General features: G+C 56.8%; 1 protein-coding gene across 7 annotated transcripts in view; it reads right to left on the bottom strand.

The window, feature by feature from the left end:
• The window catches only part of ZMIZ1 (zinc finger MIZ-type containing 1), a 231,746-nt gene that overhangs the window by 181,253 nt on the left and 27,601 nt on the right, over positions 1-22,892 (bottom strand). For all 7 annotated transcript variants that reach the window (XM_046026215.1, XM_046026223.1, XM_046026222.1 and 4 more), the window contains exon 2: positions 3,237-3,360. The gene's annotated coding sequence lies outside the window, so the exon portion shown is untranslated. The remainder of the gene's footprint in view (positions 1-3,236; positions 3,361-22,892) is intronic.

Genomic DNA, 22,892 nt, shown 5'->3' with positions numbered 1-22,892 from the left:
GCCCTCCAGCTCCACCGGGCCCTCTTTGGCGCCCCACACACCTCTGGGGTCTCTACTGGGCTAGAGGCTGGAGCTCTTTCCCAGAGGAAAAAGCCAGTCTTCCAGAATGCTGACATGGGAAGCTGGCCCAGAGCAGAGCCCAGGGTCCTCCTTCTGTTGTCACTGCCTGTACCCCTGGCTGCTGCAGGCCTGACCTCACCCAGGTGCCAGGAGGCGGGCAGTACCTCTGAGCCTCTGTTTCCCATCTGACACATAGGAGGGGACCTCTCAAGGGCTTGTTCAGTGACAGGTTGTGTTGTGAATGAGCTCTGCATGTGGTAGAGACGTCTCAGTGCAAGGGGTCATAGTAGCTCCTGGAAGGGTCCCAGGGCAAAGGTCAGGAGGGAGAGGCAGGGGTCAGAGAAGACTCCATGGCGTCTGAGCTACAGCGAGTCTGCCAAGCAGAGGTGGGCAGGCAAAAGACAATGAGGCAGAAGACTCTGCAAATAAAACACAGAGCAGAACCCCCAGCCACCTCTGCCCTTGGTGGGTTTGGCAAAGCACAGACAAACCAGGCCGCCAAAGGTCAGGGCATCCTTGACACCACTGCCTGACAGAGGGGATCTAATCTCACTCCAGCTGAAGCTACTGTCCCAGGCTGCTGGGGACAATATAGATGCTGGCACTAGGGGAGGAAGGGCACATCTCTCCCCTTGGCAGACAAGACTCCTAGAGGCAACGAGGGACTCGCCCAAGGTCTCTGGGCTGGTAAGTTACTGGTGGAGACTGCACACAAACTCAGTTCTTGGCACTTAATCCTGCAATCACTCCACTTCATACAGGCAGAGCAGGCTCCCTGGGCAACTACACAGGGCCCCACGCTTAGAAGGATCCATGATGCTCTGTGGCCACCAAACCCATTATCATTTGTGAATAATGAGCCTCTTATTTTTTGTCTTGCTGTGGGCCCCACAAATGACATAGCCAGTCCCGATTCCAGTGGATTCTGATGGACATGGGTTGGGGAGCTGGGCAGGGCCAGCGAAGGCAGGTGAAAACTTTCACCTGTCTGCGACTTTGCAAGAGCTGGGCTCCGTGCTCGGTTGCTTTGTGTCTCCAAAGCAAGCCGGCAGATTTATCCTCCTCTCCTGTCTCCCAGAGGTCCTGCCCGAACCTCTTCCCCACACATAGACTAACCCTCCACACCAGACAGACCCTGCAACTCCCTGTGCCATGGAAGCTCTGACAGGTGAGAAGCCACTGAACCCCGAACAACTCCTCCCTGGAACAGAGCCCCTTTGTGTACATACAGGAGCGCCTCCCCGTGAGTGTGGGGGACCATGTGCGCTGGGAGGGCTTGTGCCTAGCGGCTGTGGAGCGTCAATATGGGAGTTTGTGAAGGCGTCTGTGGGTGTGTACATGCGTGCAAGTCTGTGTGCACACATGTATGTTTGCGGTGTGTGTAAGCCATGTCTGTGTACATGCGTGTGTGAGGGAGCGTTCCTCTGGGTATCAGCGCGTGCGTCTGTGCGTGAGTGCCCATTTGTGCCTTGGTGTGCACGCACATCTATATACCCTTGGCACACATGGACAGCTTTGCATGTCTGTGTGCACGAGTGTGTGTGCGTAGCTATTCGTGGATACAGGTTTGACTGTGGGTGGGGAGAATCTTCTGGAACTTATATGTGTATCAGTATTTATAGCTGAGAACATCATGCCCATTTTTAACCACCACACCACCCAAATCATCTTCCTTCTCACGAAAATCCTGGCCCTCTCAGAGACAACACCGGACCCCAACTTGGCCCACTGCCTCCAAGAACACTTCCTAGACTCCAGACTCCCCACACTCATGCAGAGCTCCATCATTACCTCACACCCTGCATCATGGCAGCTTTCCCACCCTCATCCTCACCCTCCCCCACCCCCGGCCAACTGCACCCCTGCCAACTTCCCTGCCTTGGTGTCTTACATTTTCACTCCTGCTCTATGCCCATTGTTCCGGCCCTACCTGAGGCATCTGACCTCTTACTGTGCCCTTGGGACAGTCCCTTTAGTCTCCCTGCTTGCAGCAGGGCCCTTCTGATAGATTTCCAATGCAGCCACCTTCGTTAGGCCCCTATCTCACTTTGAACCCTCCATGGCTCCCCACTGCCTTTGGGATCCAGTTCTCCATCCTGGCACTTGTGGCCTTTACAATCTTCCCATCCCCTTGCCAATCTCATCCCCTTTCCTGCCAGGCTCTCCTACCCATCCCCTGCTCCTGTCTCCTTACAACGCTACTCACTTTGGGGTTACCTCCTCTGAAATGCCCATCCCCAACCTCTCAGCACTGTCCACTGCACTGGTACGGGGCTTGTATAACATCTGTCGTGATCTCCCTGAATGAGATGAGCCCCTTTCCCCTCTATCCTAGGGCCAGACACCAGGCCTAGCATACAGTAAGTGCCTAATACAAGCTAGGGAAACTGAACTAGGGAGATGGAGGGAGAGAGGACCTTATCTAGCCAACATGTTCTTCCTCTAGAAGGGGCCCTAGGCATCACTCTGGGGACCGCAGAGGCCAGGCCTGATTCATGTCACACCACATCCACAAATGAGGCATGACCCCAGGCCACCGCAGCCACTGTCACCCTGTGGGAGTCCCCTCCCTTTGCCGTGAGTTGGGTTAGGACCTGGCACTTCTGAAGACCCCATGACTGTTCCTGCCCCCAGGAAAAGGCTAGCAGACGTGAGCACAGCCAGGGACAGAATGGTCCAGGGATTAGGGATGGGTGCGCTGGAGCCACATAGACCCAAAGGGGTACCCATGGGGGCTCAGCTAGGTATGTGACCTTGGGCAAGTTCCTTCCCAACCACAAGCCTCAGTCTTCTTGCCTTTATAGTGGACCTGATTCCAGCACCTGCCTCACAGGTTGGTGTGCAGATGGAAAGAGTTAATAACGACACAGCACTTAGTGTGGTGCCTGGCACACAGAGACGGGGTCAGCGCGTCCGCCATTATTATTCTCAGTATATATGGGAGGTCTGGGGAGAGACAGGCCCGCCTAAGGCCACATGGGCCCTGGCAAGAAGGCAAAACCTAATATCCCAGTCCCAGGCCAGGATGCAACCCCCTCCACTGTCTGGCTCCCTCTGAGAGGAGACAGCCAAGAAAGAAGTGAAAACTGAGAAATAAGCCCTGTCCCCTCGTACCTCAGCTCCCCAGCCCCACAGTACCAGACGCACAGCGCCAGGGGCCAGCCCGTCCTGCTTACCTGCTGAGGCCTCTGCAGACAACCAGGACTCAAGGCTGCTAAGGGCGTTAGGAAAAGGAGGCCGAGGTGGGAAGAAGGCGATGGCCCCCGCGGTCCAACTTGGCCAAACACAGCACAGCAAGTCCTGCGGGACAGACCAGAGGGCACAGTGAGCTCCAAGCCAACCTTGCAGGTGGCCCCCATCTGCCCCACTGACCTCCTAGCTCTGCCTGCCCAGGCTCCTCTGGCCATGTCCTGGAAGGCTGAGCTGACCCCCCCGAAGTGGAGCCATTCCAGAAACTGGATGCTGTCTCCCACCTACCCAGCCAGAGCCTGTCTCCTGAAGTTGGTGTTAGAGGCCTGGCCTAGGCCCCGGCTCCAACAGCAGCAGCTCATGGGCACACACACACCTCAGGGCCACGGGTCATGTCTGGTGCTCTGCTCCGAGCCCTGTCCCCGACTGCTCTGTCTTTCCGGGCCCCGCTGGCCTTCGAGACATTGCTCAAGTGCCTCCACTGGGCCTTCCAGGATCGGCCCGTCCTTCCCTTGTTCACCTCCCAGGGGCCTGGGGTCTGGCCGACCATGTCTTCTCCAGCTTTCTGGAGGCCAGTCTCCTCCCTGGATGGAGCTCCTGGACCACAGGAACGAGGTCAAGTTTATCCCTCTCCTCTGAGGCTAGAAAGGCCAGTGACTGCTGGAGGGATGGCTGGACAAACAAACGACGGGGCAGTGAGGGTGTTTAGTGAATAAGATGAAGAAAACTGGCCAACTGACGTGTGTCTTGGAGATTTATGTACTTGTTTATTTTTTTAAAAATTTATTTATTTGAGAGAGTGAGAGAGAGTGAGCAGGGAGAGGGTCAGAGAGAGAAGCAAGCTCCCCACTGCGCAGGAGGTCTGATGGACATGGGGCTCAATCCCCGGACCCCGGGATCATGACCTGAGCTGAAGGTAGAGGCTTAACCGACTGAGCCACCCAGGGGCACCTGACGTGTGTCTTTAAGTCAGGAAGCACAGTGAGCTCTCCAAGGGCCTCCTGATGCCCCTCCCTGTTACATTCCAGAATACAGTCTCCGGGCTGGGGAGAGGCAAGAGACTTGGTAAGGTTGATACTCTTCTCTGTTGATTTCCAAATGCGGAAAGCAAGGCCCTGCTGGGGAAAGGGTTTCCTCCCAGGGGCTCACGGTAAAAGAGAGGCAAGGCCACAGGTAGACCCCAAACTCCTTGGGGACTGCTTGACCCACTGCCCCAAGTTGTCACGGATGGAGGCCATCGTGGCAGCCCCTCCGGCTCCTGCATCCTCATGAGTCAGCTCTGCAGGCACCCAGCTTCCCCGAGTCTTGGGGGTCCAGGAGGCCAGCTGGTCTGATGGCTCTACCTCCCCCAGCCTGGAGGCCTGTGGCTCAAGGTGGGTCCAATCAGGGAAACTACAGGGAGCCTCAGGGTCAGAGATCTTCAGCCAGGAGAACTTCCTAAAAGCCCCATAGACACGTTGTTTCCCGCTGCAAAGCCTTTGAGGCCTTCCCAAACACAGCTGGAAGGGCATGCACCGGCCACTGCCTTAGAAACTAGTTTGGAAGTGTTTCCCACCCTTCCAAGTGGCTTATCAGCACCCCGGCAACTCCACCTCTAGAGATACGCACGTGTGGGACACCCGAGGACATGTACTAGAATGTTCAGAGCAGTGCTATTCGTAATGGCCAACCACCCCCAAAAGTCTCCTGAAAGGCCATCAGCCATAGGATGGACACATGGTGGCCCACACAGTGGAATAAAAACCACGGCAATGAGGACAAAGGATCTGCAACTAGATCCAAGGATAGAGAGAAATCTCACACACCCGATAACCCAAAGAAGCCAGACGCCATACAGAACATGCTTAAGGACCCCATTTGCAGAAAGGTCAAGACTGTGCTTGTGGTCGACTAAATAGGGCAACAGGTTCTTCACTGTGGTGACTCCCATCAAGTCAGGGGAGTCTGTTCTCGATGCCCTGGACCTGGGCTGGACTTGAGACCTGTTTTGACCAACAGGACTTCCTGAAAGGAACATTCTCTGGCTTACAGAGGCTAGGCCTTCGGGGCAGGCTCTTTATGACCTTGGCCCCGTCAGAAGCCAGTCTCCCCTATAGGAGGATGGGGGACAACTGAGGACACCCAGCCAAAAGCCACTCCCGACCGCCAGATGTGACTGAGCCCATCCCCAGCCTTCTGGTCCAGTCGGCCCTTTGGGTGACTAGAGTCACATAAGCCCAAGGGAAACCAGCAGAGGGACGGCCCAGGCAAACCCCAGAACCAGGAGACATCACAGTGGTGGTCGTTTGTTTGAAGCCATGAAGTTCTGGGGTGTTTGCATTGTTGGGCAGCAATAGGTGATGGAGAGCATGCTGTTGGAAATCAGGAGTCACTGTCCTGGAGGGGAAGCAGGGACAGGGAGGGGGCACATAGGGGGTTCTGGGGCATCTGGAATGTTCTTGATCTGTGTGGTGGTTACATGACTGTGTTCATTCTGTGACAATTTGTCAAGCTACACTTTGGATATGCACACTTTTCTGCATGGATGTAGTCCTTCAACGCAACAATCCAGCCTTCTGTGGCGCTCTACCCAGCCATACCAGGTCCAGCCCACCCTGGTTTGCCCACCTCTCCAGCCCAGCTGGCTTCATCTCACTTTCCCCCACACACTCACAGTGCTGCCTCACACCCCTGTACCTGGGATGCCTTTCTTCTTTCCTCCATGATCCAAGCCCTAGGGCAGGTGGCACCTCCTCCTGGAAGCCTTCCCTGACTGCCCCAGGCTTTGCCCAGGTATCTAGACTCACACAGTTCTCTCTCCAGGGCTGGGCCTTCCTGAGCACGGATTAGTCTTTTGCAGTCTTGCCAGCTCTCAGAGCTCTGCAAGCAAGAGCCCTGTCAGGGTTCAGCGGCACCTTTCCTCCTCTTCCTCCGGGGTCAAGACCTACAACCACCCCCACCCCACGCCCCTGAGTGATGCTGTAAAGACCAGAGCAGGTGAAGGGGCACAGGGGGACTGGTGATCACAAGATGGGTTGTACGCCAGCACCTGCCAGGACCCAGGCTTCTTCCACATACATCGAGGGTGGGGCTGAACTTGAGGGTACCATGAGCATCTATGCAACGGAGGAGGACTTGATGGGTGCCCTGTTTTGCAGTGCACAGTGACACCTGTGAAATGTGTACCATCCCTTCCCTCTAACGATTAAATGAAAAGAGCAAAGCTGACATGCCGTCAGTGCGGCCTCTCCGTAGAAACAAGGCAAAAGACCAGGCAAAGCGAAGGAAGAGCTGTGATGCTGGACAGATGGGGCCTCGGCTCTGCTACAAATCCTTGGATGTACTGACTTGTCTCTACCAGTGAGCACCTAGTGAGGAGGAGGAGCCCTGCCCTGTCCTGGCTCCCAGCCCAGGGGTAACCGGGGTCTCAGTGGATCCCCAGCACCAGGGCTTCATCCTCGATGCCCCATCTTTGCAGTCCCAGCTCCGTTCTTTTATTTTTTTATTTTATTTTATTTTTTAAAAATATTTTTATTTATTTGACAGAGAGAAATCACAAGTAGGCAGAGAGGCAGGCAGAGAGAGAGGAGGAAGGAGGCTCCCCGCAGAGCAGAGAGCCCGACGTAGGGCTCGATCCCAGGACCCTGGGATCATGACCTGAGCCGAAGGCAGAGGCTTTAACCCACTGAGCCACCCAGGTGCCCCCCCAGCTCCGTTCTTAATGGACGTGTGACCCTGGGGCAGTTTCTTCTGGTCTCAGATCCCTCACTGTCATCCCGGAGATCTGGCTTAGTCCACAGTCCCTGGTGAGTCATATATTTCTCTCCCACGGGAGCACTGGACCCTGACAGGCCAAGGCGGTTCTGAAGCCCAGGTCTCTTTCTGCCTCCCTCCAGGTCCCCACTGTGCCAGGGATGGTGCCTGCCCACTCCCTCCCCACCCCTATGCCTGGGTTATCCCTGGGACATTTTCTCTGGTACCCAGAGTGCTTTTCTAGGAAAGGAAGCTCCTTGCCCTATAGAGAGGCATAGATAAACCAGTGGACGGCCAGAAAGGGAGAGGTCCTAGGAGAGATGGTCTGTCCTTGGTGGAGGTTAACTCCACATACATTAGGACAGCCTGAATGGGACCAGCCAAATGTCAGAGGGACCTCTGGACTGAGCATACTTTCCCCAAGTGCATGTGCTGTCTCCCAGAGTGGTGAGTACCCTGTCCCTGGAGGTGTGCAAGCAGGGGGAGCAGCCATGTGGTGCTATGTGTGCTGTGAGCACCAGAACCGGAGCTGGAGTCGACATTTCCCGAACTCCTCTGCCGATAAGAACTACCTGGGCTGCCTGGTAAACCCACACGTTCCAGGCCTCTCCCTAGAGAAGGGAAGGCTGTGGGTCTGGAACTCAGCCTAGAAATTTAAATTTTTAACAAGTCCTCCCAGGGGATCCTTTGCATCTGGGAAGTTTGGGGGAACACTGGCAGATGACCTTCCTGGTCCCTGTGAGCCCTGAGATGAGCGATTCTGAGTTCCCTGCTCCAACATCAGCCCGACCCCATCTGGAAAACAAGGCTGGCGGGGGAGTCACTGTATTGGTTAAAATAAAAATGACTTAAAGCCTTTAGAAGGGGGCAAAGACGTGTTGAGGGGAGGTGGTTCTCAGCCCCCAGTAGTACTAGCTGAAGCTCCTTCCGAGCCTCCGTGGGCCCCCCAGAGTCATCCAGAAAAGCTCAACACTGGGTTGGGGAGGGGGGGCGGTGGATGGACAGCTGTTCAGCTGCTGCTCAGTGAGACCCGGAAAAGCAATTATCTTGCTCTTAGCAGAGAGGCGCTGGCTTTCACCCGCCCCCTGCCTCCTCCCTCCCTCCCTCCCACCTTCTCACACACACACACACACACACACACACACGCCCATGCACACACACCCGGGCCACAGGCCGCTGGCTGGCTCTGAACCCGTCTCTCCCCACCCCCAGCCTCCAGATCCCTCTGACTTGCTCAGCCTCTGTCCTCAGAGCCCGTTCCCAACACTTAAATCATTTAGCCCGCTAAACCGGAGACGGGCAAAATGGGTGCTATTTCTTAAAAACATACAGAGAGCGTATTAAATTATTGATAGCCATTAAACAGGGGGAAAAAATTAAACAGCTCTCAGCTCTTATCAATCATTCATGCAGTTTCCACTGGGGTGTTTTCTGGAGAGTGATCACACGGCCAACCCAGGGAGCCGGCTCCTGCCAGCAAGGAAGGCGCTGGGCTGCATGGAGGTGGGGAGGGGTCCCTTGCAGCCCCCCAGCAATTCCCCGGGCCCAGGCTGTGCAGGGTGGGGCAGGGGGGGGTGCCTGGCCTAGGGAGGTCAGCCTCTCCATTGACAAACTCTCTCCTCTCCTCTCTACCACATCGTGAACAAAGGGACACCCCAACACTGCCTTTAGGACCCCCTTCATCAAATCCACGAGGCTCTTCCTGAGCATCTAGTATGTGTCAGGCATGCATGGAGCAGAGATAAGCTCAAAGCACTCACACAGGTAACCGGGGGAGCCTTCTGCTGGGAAAGGTGACCACAGGACCTTATGATGGGGCCCTGGTGGAAATCCAGAGGCTGACTCTGAGGAAAAGGGGGAAGCATCCCCTACAGAAGGGGCCACAGGGAAAGGGTTCACCGGAGAATAATTCTTGGGTAAATTCCTGCCCAGAGGACAAGTCTAGGAGGGGCGTTCCAGGAGAGTGGTCCAGCGTGGGCAAACATACTGCAGCCCACGTCTGGGCGCTCTGCTCCATCCACAGCCCCGCGCGTCTCCAGGGGCAGTTACAGGCCGTGTGGGGTTAGAGGTTTGGCTGTCCATCTCAGCCTCTCCTCCAGGCACTGTTCAAACCCAGGCCAGGCCCACCGCAGCATGGACACGCAGGAGGTTGGGGTTCACCCCAGTCACCCAGGGCAATGGCACCTCCAACCCCGTACACAGATCCATTTCCCGGCTCTGACTCAGGACACCTAAGCCAGCATGACGCAGGCCACGGAGGACACAGGGCCGGGACACTGCTGGTCTCCTGGCCACAGATAGGCCTGGCAGAGTTACCCTTTGGAGATGAGCTCCCTCTGGCCTCTGAGCTGTGCCAAGGACCCGAGCACCAGGGCCTTGGGAGCCAGCGGATACCTGACACCGCCCCACCTCTCCGCTGGGGGACCATCCACAACCAGGGGCATTTGAGGCTCTGAGGGCAGGCTGGGCAATGGGCAGCCGTGGGGAACAAAGAGGCAAGGCCCATGCCTGTCCCAGCCCCTGCCAGCCCCGCGCAATGGGAGAGCCACATTCTTGAATGCTTTTCAGAAGCTCTCACTTCTCAGGAGCCGGGAGCCGGGAGCCGGGAGCTGGGAGGAGGCCCTGCCAAGTGTTGATAGCACCCTCGCCAGAGAAAGCTGCTGTCACAGGGAAACATTCTGGGGAGAACGGTTGTTTACCACCAACGCCTGGGACTGTCAAGAAATAATCGGAAGAAATTAAATTTGCAAAGTTGAAGATAGAAAGGAAGCCTCCTCCCCAAGCTCCCGGATATTTCAACCTGGAAGATTAGGCTGCTCTCTTTTGTCTGATTTGGAGAAATACCTTAAATCTGTAGGGGATAGGGGGGATATGTGTGCAACCAGCCAGGACAGGGAGAAGGGGCCCCTGAGCAGTGTCTGGGCTCAGGCACTCACCCTCCCCTCCCTGGGCCTCAGTCTGGTCATCTACAAGTGACCAGATCACACATCTGGAATCAGTAAGACCACGTGATCATACCGGACAGGGGTAACGTCCAGGATGTCTGTCCAGTCTGCAAGGAACACAGGGGGCTGGGTGGGTCTGAAAGACCATCAGCCATCTCCCTTCCTCTACACTGACCTGTGCTCATGCTCTCAGCACCCCTCCCCTGGATCGCTACATATAACCCCCTCCCTCTAGCCCACCTTCAGCCAAGTGCAGGGACCCACGCAGGGCTTGGCCTAAGCCTGCACAGAGCAGGGTACCATGAAAGGTTTGTTGCCCAGCGGAATCAGGACACAAATACACAAATGAGCCAAAAACCCAAACTGAACATACCTGTCCCTGCTCAGGTACCAGTCCTGACTGGCCCCTGCCAGCTCCTCCCACTGCCAAATTCCCAAGTCCTTGAAGCCCTTCACCTATGAACTGAGTCCATACTTCTAGACATCTCTCATACCCTCCAGTCACACTCCAGCCACACCACAACTACTCAGCCTCCTCTAACAACTTCCCTTGGACTTTCATGCCCCAGGGCCTTTGCATGTGTTATTGCTTTCTCTACCCAGCCAAGTCCTGCTCTGGTCAAGCTCTACTTCCCCCTTGTAACTGCTACAACATTTTCCACATTACATTCAACTGGATTCCGTTCACACCTGCTCTGAACTAAATGGGGGACACCACAAACACAAACAAGGCTCCTTCCATCAGCACTGAGCACATGGAGTCAGAGAGGGGACTCTAACTTTACTTTACATGCAAGCCAACCACTCCAGCCCCTGGCCTACCGCCCACAATCAGTTCTTCCTCATGCCTAACCTGCATCACTCCTGCTTTCATTTTAAAAGCCATTCCCTGGATAGTGGGTGAGATGTTCTCAGCCATGTATAAATGAGACTGTACTCTTGGAGCTTGCAGAGCCAAGGGAAGGGGCAGGCTTGGGAATTTCCAGGCAATGGCCAGCAGAAATTGGCCACAAATGAATCATTAACTCTCGAGTCGAGAGCTCTGAGTGGCTGGTGCCAAAGTCTTGGGCTCTGGCCTGTGTGGGCCACTTGGCTTTGCTTGGCTCCAGCCCGGGAGGGGCCCCGCCCCTCACTGGCCATCTGCTGCATCCCACAGCCACTGGTCACTGAGAGCCGAGACCATCTGGGCCAGAGAAGCCCAGATGTCTTATGGGAGAGGGCATGCCTTTCCCTAGGAATGACTCCAAATCTTTGCCCATACACTTTGATCTTTCTGGAAGACCATCCCTTCTAGTGCGCGAATCCCCGTCCTTCAAGGTCTGGCCGCAGCCCGTCCTGCCTCCTCTCTTCCCTGCCTCTCTGGGCCCATCTTGGCCCACATATCCTCTGAGCTCCCGCAGCCCTGGGCTGGGTGTCAGGGGCTCATTTCTTCAGCAAAGTCCTTGCCAGGATGGGGACTCTGCATGTCTTCTGGACCCCAGAAGCTGACATGGGAGCAGGGCACAGACCTGGGAGTCCACGCATGATAGGGGCTGTGATGGGCTCAGGCTGCAGCCAGCAGAAGAAAGTACGTGGGCTGGCCGCGGGGTCTGCAGGCCCTACCTAGCTCAGGTGAGACATCACGACTGCCTCCTAGCCTCCTTCTCAGGAGGTCAGCCTCCTCAGGCCAGCAGAGGTGCAGTCGAAGCAAGAATAGAGGTGACTGCTGGCCTCCTGGGAAGCCAAGTGGCCGTGCGGGGCTGGGCACCTGGCCCCCAGGAGTCAGCCAAGGTCCACACGGACCACAGGGAGCCATCATGCAGGCCAGGGTGTGAGTCCGCCACCCCTCCTCTAAGCTGCCCTGAAGAAGGGCCTGGACTCTTGCGGGGACAGACGGATATGACGTCTGGAAACATGGGAACTGTTGCAATGTGATGTCAGTAGGTCATGCTCTAGGCCTTCATCTATACTTCCGAACCCCGCATTCACCCGTATGCCGGTCAGGCCGTCAACAACACCGACGGACACTGGCAACTGAGCATGTAAGCTCAACACGCGTGTCTCAAGGGTCCTCCTACACACCACAGTACATGCTGTCACTAAGCCCGCTTCAGAGAAGAGGAGCGCACGCTGCCTAGAGATCCCAAGGAAGAGGAAGTCCGTGCCGAAGCCCAGGGCCCCACTGTGACAGCTGGGGAGCAGGACAGAGGCCCAGGCCCCTGCACTTGCCCCACCCCACATGCCCAGAGCCCCTCGCCCAGCATGCACAGAGCTGGCACCAGGGCCCTGGGCACCCCTGCCCTTCACAGGGCCCTCTTCTCATCTGACTCTCAAAAGAGCCCCAGGAGAGGGCCAGTGAGGGTTACTACGACCACGTCACAGACTGGGAAAGTGGAGCTTGATGGGGAAGGGCTCTGACTTAGCCAGCAGCTTTTCTACTCCTCGAATCCTCGCGCGCTGACCCCACGAGGTGGCTGCTGTTGAAACTGCTTTACGGACAGGACGCCGCCGAGGACGGGATAGACCGAGGTTGCGGCCACGCACTGGTGGCAGAGCCCAAGTGTGACCTGATCTGCCTGACTCCTGACTGGGACAGGGCTGTCCCCAAGGCCTGGGACAGTGTACATGTGGGCTGGGGAACACAGTGGGGAGAGGCCGAGACTCAGGGGTGCTGTATCCCCCCTCCTAGACTCCTCCCATGGAATGGAGTATCCCTGCACATGAGTCCAGGGCTCTGGGCCACCGCACCAGGCACTCATTCACCGTGCCCGAGTCTCAGGATGAGCCCTGCTGGTCGCCACGTGTGTATGCACGTGTGACCATGAGGGTGTGGATGCTGTCACTCTGAGGAAGACAGGAGAGTGTGCGAGGGGAGTAGGTGGGCAGGTGGCCATCCGCACAACTGTGCGAGAAGCCCCTTACTGCCGCTGTGCTCACGGAGTCAGGCCTGTCCAGAACGAGCCCATAAATCAGGAAGCCGCCTGCCACAAGCATTAAATCACTGTCCGTGGGACATAGAGCTTAGCGGGGGAAGCAGCCAGCAGCAGGCTCAGGCCCACCGTCCGGGTGCAGGGGCGGGGGCGGGGGGGCTGGCGTTGGCTCCCTCTCCACTCAAGGCCAGCTCCTCACCCTTGCCCCCATCAGACCTCTCTCCTGCTAGCCCATAAGGCCCTGCCTCCCTCTGCCTTGGCTCCCGCTCTACCTTTCTTCCTCTGCTCTCTGCCGGGGATCCCTTACTTCACCCCCCAGGCTGAGGGCTGCTCTCCCACCCCCAGCCCTGAAGGCTTCCCCCCAGTGACCTAGGTGTGCTGGGCAGGAGCGCCGACGAGGCTGCTGTCCCTGGCCCTGCCGCGAGCCACCTCCTCCTCCTGGCCTCATGTTCCCTGTCTGTAAAGCAGAGACTGGAATGGGCCCTCGTGGGGCTGCTCGTCCTGAGGATCTGACGCCCAGGGAAAAGATCCTCCGTGGAGGCTGATTAATTATGACTATTAATAATACAACCATCTGTATCTCGTGGCAGAGCGAGGATGATTAAAATGGCCCCACGCCCCAGCAGCAGAATAAATGGGTCTCTGGGTGGGCCGGAGTGGCAGTACCAGGCGTGCGCGCGGATCCGTGCTGGCCGTGTGTTGGGGAGGGGCTGTTTGTACTGCAGGGCACAGACAGATGCAGACAAGAGACACAGGCAGGCAGGCAGACAGACAGACGGCCGTGAGCTGGCTCATCAGCTGAGGAGGGAGAGGCAGTTACCCCACGCCAAGGCTCTTGGGCAGGATTTTCTCTGCCTACCACTGGAACAAACCAACTAGACCTTTCCACTTTTCTTCCACATGCCCCGGTCCCCGCCGCAGAGTAGAGCCCAGAGCCGTCAGCTGCAGGAGTAAGCAAGGGAGTAAGGGATGGGGATATGCTTTGTCCGAAGAACTTCTGGACACGGTGATCTGCCAGGGTCAGGCCAGCCACACCCCCGCACGCCCCCCCCCCCCCCCCCACTGAGCCAGCACTCTAGGACCAGACCCAGGGGCCACCCATTCCATGCCTCTGGGCCCTGGACACCTAGGTCCCCCTGCCTGGCAGGCCCTCCCTGCCATCCACAAGTGATAGCCTCCCTCCGATGGACAAGCCTTTCTCAGCAGCCCCTCATGCTTGGGGACTGATGCACACTGTCCCTAGTCCCACCACCCCATGGAGTCCAGTGCACACTGGACCTTGCCCGTCACCCAAAACGCTTTCTCGGTGTACCTGCCTTTCACCTCACATTTATCTGACCACGAGATGCTCCTGACGGCCCACCTCTACGATTCCTCAGTGCCCACGATTGTGACATGGTCTGGGAGAGGGAGCCCTGTCCTGCACTCACCAGCTGGGCCTTGAGAACCCTCACCCTGAGCCAGGTACTGTTACTGTTAACCTGTTACTGGTAACAACAACCCTATGTTGTATTTATGCCCATTTTATAGATGAGGAAACTGAGGTACAGAAAGGTTGAGGGACTTGCCCAAGGTGACCTGGCCAAGAAGTGGTTGAAATGCAAAGTAGGCAAATATTTGGCTCCAGAGCTCCTAGCCACTAGGCTACAAAGATTCCAAATGAACAAAGGAAGGAGGAAAGGAAGGAAGGAAGGAAGGAAGGAAGGAAGTTAGTTTAAACATCAGGATGCATAAAGTCTTTGGAGCTTTCTTTGTGAGTGGAAGGTGAAATGGCCAGAATGAGTACCATGGTGAATCAGACCAGGTCTCTACATTAACTAGCTGTGTAGCCTCAAGCAAGTCACTTGCCAACTCTAGGCCTCAATGTCCTCATCTGTAAAATGGAGACATACGGGGCTGCCTCACCTACTGACCAGATACGAAGGTAGTGGTAGAGAGAGCACCCAGAAGACAACAGAGCCTGATCATGACGTGTGTACACATAGCAGCCAGGATTTCCAAGCCAGAAGCCCGCGTGCCTGCTCTGCTGGGGACCCCAAGAACAACAGATGAGGGGTCTGAAGCTCTGGTAGCACACTGACTGTTCTCGGGTCTGTCAACATACTTCCTGGGCGCCTACCCTGTACTCAGCCCGAGGCCAGCCATGGCACATACCGACCAGCATGTGGGCTTCATGAACGCAGGGCTGGATATGGACCCTCCTGGCCTGCAGTGTGATGGGGGGACACCCCTGCCTGCCTGCTGGCTACCCACGGAGCACCTGCAATGTCCCAGCGGGAGCTTCTGGCTCCACCACTGGCTAACCACCACGCCTGGTGATGGAGATGTGGAATGGACAGGGGCCGGCCATGGGCCTGGAGGGGCTCCTGAGTGACAGGAGGGCAGGCATGTCACCAAGCTCCCTTCCCACACCACGGCAGCCATGAACCATCGATCCCCACCCTCTCCTTCAGAGACAGATGCGACCTTAGAATTGTTTTCGAAACAGCACTCCAGGCTGTCCCTCCCAGGTGCATTTGACGCACCTGCTGGTGGGGGCTCTGCTACCCTCTGCCAGGAAGGCCTGCACCCCAGGAGAGGGACCCCTTTAGCCCCTCTGCGATGAAGCATAGAGGTCACCTGTGAGTGACCTCTATGGTGTGGAAGACAGTTTGCCAGAGTGTCCTTCTCATCGCCTGTCCCTGTCCACTCCTCTATGAGGACAGAGAATGCAAAGGAGGTCGACAGGAGGCTATGAAGACAAGGACGATGTGAACAGTGCACTGGGCCCCTGTGTCTCAGCTGCCTACCTGGTTTTTGTCAATTCCTCCTGGCATCTAGACTGCCATTTGTTCAATAGTGTTCCTTTTTATTTCCTTAAGATTTTATTTATGTATTTGTCAGAGAGAGAGCACAAGCAGGGGGAACGACAGGCAGAGGGAGAAGCAGGCTCCCTGCTGAGCAAGGAACCTGACATGGGGCTCGATCCCAGGACCCCAGGATCATGACCTGAGCTGAAGGCAGATGCTTAACTGACTGAGCCACCCAGGCATACCTTAATACTGTTCTCAAAATCAACTCACAGTTTTTGCTAAACTACATTTACTTATTTTTTTAAACTTTATAGGACTACCTTAAATACACAATTAGCCTCCCTCGCCACGAATAGAAGTTGAACGTAAGAGTCAATGCAAGGAGAGTGGGCCCTGGCATTACTGTGCTGCCTGCCGCTGGAGACTCCAAGGCCCCTGCCTCTCTCCGTTGAAAAGCATCCCAGGCCCTGGAGGCTGTCCTTAAAACAGCCAGATGACTGGAGGGGCAGGGTGGGGCGGAGGGGGGCAGAGTGGTTTGCACGAACCCCCGACAGTCACCTTTGGGTGCCTTTGCAGAGCACAAACACAGAGCAGTGACACTTGCCGGCGATGAGAGGAGGCAGGTGGCAGGTGGCAGGTGTCTGTCACCCCGATGAGGAAACCAGAGGCTCAGAGAGGTGAGCCTGTGGGGCTGAGGTCACACAGCTGTGAGCGGCCAAGCCAGGCTTGGACTCAGGCGCCCTGACTGAGCACAAGGCTCCTCCCCTTTTGCAGCCACAACCCTCTCGATGCCACTTGGAGTCACTTAGGCAGAGGGAGTCACTCTGACCCGCGGCTGGCGTGGTAACGGTTTTTACACCTGAGGTTAACAACTGTGATTTAAGAGGTTATTTGTCTTAATTTTCAGGAATCAGTTTCTCGGGGAGGAGATAACTAACACATCGGGCTTGGGAAGCTAGTCTTTTTAGAAAATATTTATAGCGTTTCAAGACAGTTTGGAGGCAAATGGATACAGCATCTGCTATTTTCCGCACTTTCCACCACAGCTCCAAAACCCAGAGCAGTCAACACACACACACACACACACACACACACACGCATGCACATGAGTGCGTACACACGTGCACGCGTGCACACGCACACACAGAGAGCAACCACCTCGATGCTGATAGGAAATCAAAGCCCGTCCCTTCTTTGAGAAATAAAACACAAAACGCAACTGGCGTGAGTTCAGGGCTTATTACCGCCTCTAGCTGGAGCCCCAAAGTGTCTCTCCTAGCAGTACCTACACTGATGCTCAGAAAGCCAAGGCCAGTGGGCCAGTCCCCAAGGCCACAGCAAGGTTCACTGCCTCCAGAGTTAGGTTTGGCAGGACGCCCAGGCCCAGGATTGCGGCTCTCAGAGGAAGCCCCGACAGCAGAAGAGCCCCTCCCGTGATATTCGGATTTCTGCTGTCAACTGAAGAGGGACGGGGAGGAGGCAACCTCCAGAGACCAGACATTTCATGAGCTACTAGCTGAGCTCCTGACGTCACTCTCCTCACATTACCTCCACAGTTACTCATCCCTCTGACGTCAGTGACGTTTAGGACCCCATTTTGCAGATGGCAACACTGAGGCTTCAAAAATCCTAGTGATTTTCCCGAGGACACACTGCTTGTATGGTAAGCTGGTCCTTTTGACCTTCTCCAGGCAGCCTGCCATTTCCGACTGATCTCCTGTGACCATCCTTCAGGTGGCTTCTATGCCATACCCATCGGCACCCCAGGGCCCTGCAAGGCATCGCCACAGCCCCGTCTTTACGCACATCATGACCCTCAATACCGATCCTCTGTAACCAAAACGCAGCATCCCAAGCTGTGGGACCCTGAGGACCTTTCGCTCCATCCTAGTGTCAGGTGGGAATTCCAAGGCCCAGAGAGGGGAGGGGATATATTCAGGGTCACACAGCTGGCTGATGACAAAATGAAGGCAAACTAGGTTTGCTGTTAAAAATCCCATGTGTTGCGGTGCCTGGCTGGCTTGTGGTCGTGAGTTTAAGCCCCACGCTGGCTGCACAGCTTACTTGAAGAAAAGTCCCAAATGTGCTGGTAACTCCCACTGTCCTTGGCATCCTACCTCAGACACATGGGGACTCACAGGCTTCTTCATAATAAGTCAGTCCAGCTGAGAAGAAGGCTTGGTAGGGGACACCCAGGCCTTGGGTCCAGCTGATGGTGCTCCAACCACCCCTAGTGGGGCGTCTTCTGGTCCACGTAGCCCAGCCTTTTGGGCAGAGCCTTCGAACCCTGTGCCCCAAGGATGCAGGCACTGCCCACCCCCACCCACGCCTGCTTCCAAGTTGGGGAACCGGAAGGCCCTCATCCATCATGCACTGAGACAAAACCCCAGGCCAGGCCTGGAGGGAGCAACCGCCCACAACCGCCTGGCTGGAGGCTGGCAGAGAGCCCCCAGGAGGAGAGCCGTGCCAGACTGGGGCCTGGCACTCCCAGGCAGCTGCTCCCTCAGCAACCCTCTGGACTTGAACGTTGACAGGTATAGCAAATGCACACTAGCCTGTTCCCCAGATCCTGTTCCTCCTCCACCCTCTACTGGTCCCTTCTGGATCAACTGCCCTTTCCCACACCCCCCAACAGTCCAGGCATCAAATGCAGAAGTCAAGGAGCCAGACTTCATTCTGGTGCTCCCTCTCAGCTAAGCCATCTGCCACTTGTACCATCCATCCTCCCCGGTTTCTAACCTGCCCTTCTCTCACCAGCTCCTTTACCTGGACAAGGGCAACAGCCCTTCACTGGCCTCCCACTCTCCCTTCCTTCCTGCTCCTCCTTGCAGGCATGGAGCAAACCTTTTCTTGTGTATAGCCCTCCCCAGGGCATCCCCATGGCCCACACACCCTGTGCTTCTGGCCCCTGCCCATCTCACCAATTGCACTGCCTGCTCCTACACCATTACTGCTCTCCAGCCCTACTGGTCTTCCTGCCCCAGGGTCTTTGCACTTGCTGTTCCTGCTCACCACCTCCTCCCACCAGCATGGTGAGTTCTGTTTTATTGAAGTTTCTCAGGGGGCTTTCCTGATAGCCCTTGTCTGAAATACATGCCCCCTCGCCCACCCCAGTCACTCCACAACACATCACTCTGCATTATTCCTGTACTGTACGCACTGCAAGCTGACAGCTGCTGAAGGATGTACTTATTTGTTAATTGTCTCTTGTGTGTCCCCCCTCCCCCCGACCCCACCGATGACATTTGTCCCAGGAGGGTCAGCACCTTGCCAGGCTGGCTCCCTGCTTTATAGTTAGCAGCAGCAGCAGCACTGGCACCAACCCGGCCTCCGTGAGTGTTTGTGGAAGGACTACGCGAGTGAGCACCCATGATCTCGTCGGCTCAGCCCTCAGCCCCACAGCCGGCTTGGGAATGACCTCACTTCACCGGTGAGGGCACCAATGTGATACCATGACGTGTCCCATGCACCCGTGAGCACTCAGTGGTGGAAGTGGCAGCATGTTCCCTCGGGACCAGGCCTTCTGATGCCCAGGCCGAGGACGGTAACGAAGATTAGAGAATAAGAGCCCATGGAAAAAGCATGAAATTGTGTGGCTCCAATATTTCTCTTGCAACTTGAAATGTCGCCTCTCTGAAAACCACATCCTGCCCCTTGTGAGCTGGGCTTGGCCTCAGCTCCTGGCCGTGGGCAGCCTTGCTGAGATCCCCCACCCTGCTCCTTCTCTTAGTGAGTCCTGGAATCCACTGGCCCAGCCCTGAGGCTGACGGCGGCGGGGAGAGGGGAGAAAGGAGCCCTCTTCTCCCTGGTGGGGCAGGAGGAGGGGGCTGAGCCAAATGCGGCTCATGCTGCTGCACCCACAGCCCTCGAGGGCTAAAAATAACTATGTTTACACACTCCCAGAGCTGGGATTTCTGCCTCCCCGTCAGGAGGGGTTCAGGACCTCGCTGTGTTCGCATTACCCGCGACACACAGTCCACCTGGGCTGGGAGGTACCTGGTCTGACGCAGGAGAGGACGGGGAAGTTCTGGGTTTGCTTCCTCGGGTTGTTTTAGGAGGAGGGAGATAAGGAAAGCAGCAGGAGCTCAAGGCCCCGTGGCCCCATCAGGAGGGAGCTTACCGCTCCTCCTCCTGGGCGTTAGAGACACAGCTAAAGCCAGGGGTACAGAGAAGGTGGACAGAACCTGAGCCTTGTGGGGGCCTGGCCAGTTTATCGCAAAGCTTTGGGGGCCTTGGTGCCACAAGAGCTGGGAACTGGTGGGTCCAACTCGCTGTGTGAGCTGGAGCCGGCCATTTCCCCTCTCTGGTCCTCAGTCACTGCTCTGTGCAGTAACTGACACCTTGCTCCTCGCATCTCCTTGCCAGAGCATGGGGCACGGCGGTGCCTCCTTTGCGGGTGTGCTGGTGGCAGGGGGGCAGTGGAAATCAGGACTGGCCCCTGGGGCCCCATGGCTGTCTTTGTGAAGGATGACCAGGTACACTCGCCAGAACAGTCATCACCTATCCCCCTCCTCCCTCCCTTCCTGCCCTGGTTCACCCAGATGGACTTTAACACGGGAGTGGGGAGGTGCCAGTTGCCTGCCTAGAGGCAGCCTCTCCCTCTGGACAAACAGGCTCTTCTCTGACCTCACAGTTCCTATGAAGGTGGCCACACCAAGAAGAAACACGCAGGCTGTCGGAGGACCGGCGCCCTGCTGGTTCACCCTCCTCGGGCAGGCAGTGACCGGCAAGCACTGTCCTCCACTATACCCCCTAACATCCACCAGGCTGAGGACCCGAGGCCTCTTAGGATCTGGCAGCCCCTGGCCTTTCTTCTCTGACGGGACACCTGGCTGAATTGTTGCCCCTAGATGGGAACAAAGTCCATGCCTTCTGGCCTGACTTGAACGGTTGTAGCTCTTTGATGAATCCCTCTGGTCCTCAGAGACATTGCAGGGGCTGTCCCGCTGCCTCTGATGCCCTTCCCCTGCTTCTCGGCCTGAGAACCCTCCAGTCACCCCAGAGCACTGACTTAGTTGCCTCCTTCGCCAGCAGAGTGAGCTCGGCATACTGCCAGTGTCACGTGCCCCCCTCCGTTAGATAGGAGTTCCTGCAGGGCAAGGACCTTGCCCCTGTCAGCCACAAAGCTGGCACAGGAAGGGCACTCTGTAACCGTTTGCTGAGTTAACTCACGACGTAAAAGCTTTGTCCTGTCTCCTCTCTCCAGCCAAGTCCACCCCCACGACACCGCCACTTATCCCTTCCAGAGTCTTCAATCTGCGATCAGCTCTACTCTTGGCCTTCAGAGGCTCCTGTGGTCTCGGGACCCCTCGGAGGCCCAGCGTCTGTGCTGCTCGTCAGACCCACAGCAGTCCAGCAGCCTCCGACATGTACCCACCCCCATACACTGGGGTGTGGCCAGCGTCTGCACCACGGCACGAGCACCCACGGATTCTGTGTGCACAAGCCAAGGACACCCCTCAGATACCACAGCACCCAGTGCCCACACCCGCTCTGTGCAGCAGCGCCGCACCCCTGCTCCCGTGGCTGGGTCCCTGACAGCGCTGGGCGTGTGCCTTCCATCCTGGATGGTAGTGGGACTCTCAAAGTTCCTGTGACAACATCTTCCAAGCTGACACCACAGTGATTGTTCTATAAATCAGATCTGGCTAGGTCACTTCTCCCCTCCAAATCCTTTCTTGATGACCCTACCTCGAGGATAAACCTAAAGGCATTGATGGCATTTAAGGCCCTCCAAGGATGTGATCGGGTCCCCCATGGAGCTCCTTGGCTCCCACCCACCGAGGCCTGATGACGCCCACCAGGTCTTTTCTGCCGAGCACTGCGTAACTCATCTTTTGGGGTGCAGCTCAAAGGTCACCTCCTGTGGAAAGCCCTCCCTGAATACCCTTTCCCAGCAGTCTGACCTAAGCTGCTCCACTCAGCTCGGCTAAGATCACAGTTGCTAGATCCCACTGTTGTAGGAATGCTGGCCCGTCCTACTCTATAGTGCTCTGAGCTCCTGTCACCCAGAGCCTGGTACAGGGTTGTAAGTCAGCAGACCTGTTTCGAGCATCACAGGGCATGGCCCACCTACCTCCCATCGAGGACTCCCATTTTGGGGATAAGCAAAGTGGTGTTCAGAGGGGGCTGGGGACTGGTTTAGGTCATGTCTGCAGTTGTGGTGGGAGCCGTGCAGGGTAGGAAGAGCCAGCACCCTTGCTCCCAGGCCTCTGGGCCTGGCCCTCTAGGTAGTGAAGAGAGTCCCCTGTCCTCCAAATGCACCTGCAGCTACTGTACCTTGCAGCCTCTCAGCTCCTCACCCAGCCCCCACTCCCACTGGGGCCTGAGCTCTCTCTGGGCGGAAGGGGATACTTCCTCCAAGCCCAGCCACCGGGTGGGCGAGTAGGGGGAGGGGTGCATGGAGAGAGATTCTTCCCAGGCAAGTCCCCTGCATAGGGCCAGACTAGCCATCTTCCCCAGCCCAGGGTCAGCACCAGGAGGACCTGTACGGGTCACAGGGACCCCAAGACGTGCAGATTCCCTGGGGCGGAGCTGGGCCCAGATGCCACCTCTCCTTGCTCGAGGTGCAGTGCAGGGCCCCCTGCCTTTTCCACACCCCAGACTAACAAGATTGCTTCCTCTTTCCTGAGGCCCCAGGGGGCCTTGCAACCTGGCCTTCCTTTCAAAGTGAACACAGATGCAAAACCAGTAAGTAAATCCTAGGTTTCTGCAAAGCCAGGAGAGGGAGGGACCCATTATAGGCAGACTGGGGAGGAACCCCTGTCCAGTAGGGTCAGGGCTCCTGTGCTCAGGGGGCTGCCAGAAGCACTGGCTTCCCAGCTCTGGCACACCCAACTCCCAGGCCCTATGCGTAGGTCCCAGCAGGTCAGAGGCAGTCGTGACTGCATCGGAATGACATCCCCCCCACCCCTGGCTCAAGTCCTTCCCACCACCAGGGAGCCCTCTAGACTCTGGGTTTCAAGGTTACAGCTCTGGGGTGGGTGTCAAGGAGGCCTGCTCGCTGGCAGGATGTAATGGGGAGCACCTAACCCCTGGCTGGGGTTTGCTAACAGAATGGTCCCCATTTGGCTCACCTGCCAGGTGGAGCCAATTCCGAAGCTTCACACTCAAGCCTGAGTCTCAGAACGCCTCCACTCCCTGCCAGAGGCATCAACAAGTGACAAAAGCCTACAAAAGCCTGCACCCACCCACTGTCCACTTGCTGATTAACCTCGCGGACCGTGATGGTGACCTCACAGGTCCAGTCCTCGAACAGGTCCTGG

The sequence above is a fragment of the Meles meles genome, chromosome 13 (genome assembly GCF_922984935.1).
Source record: "Meles meles chromosome 13, mMelMel3.1 paternal haplotype, whole genome shotgun sequence".
Taxonomy (NCBI): Eukaryota; Metazoa; Chordata; class Mammalia; order Carnivora; family Mustelidae; genus Meles; species Meles meles.
This window is presented reverse-complemented; position numbering and strand designations above follow the sequence as displayed.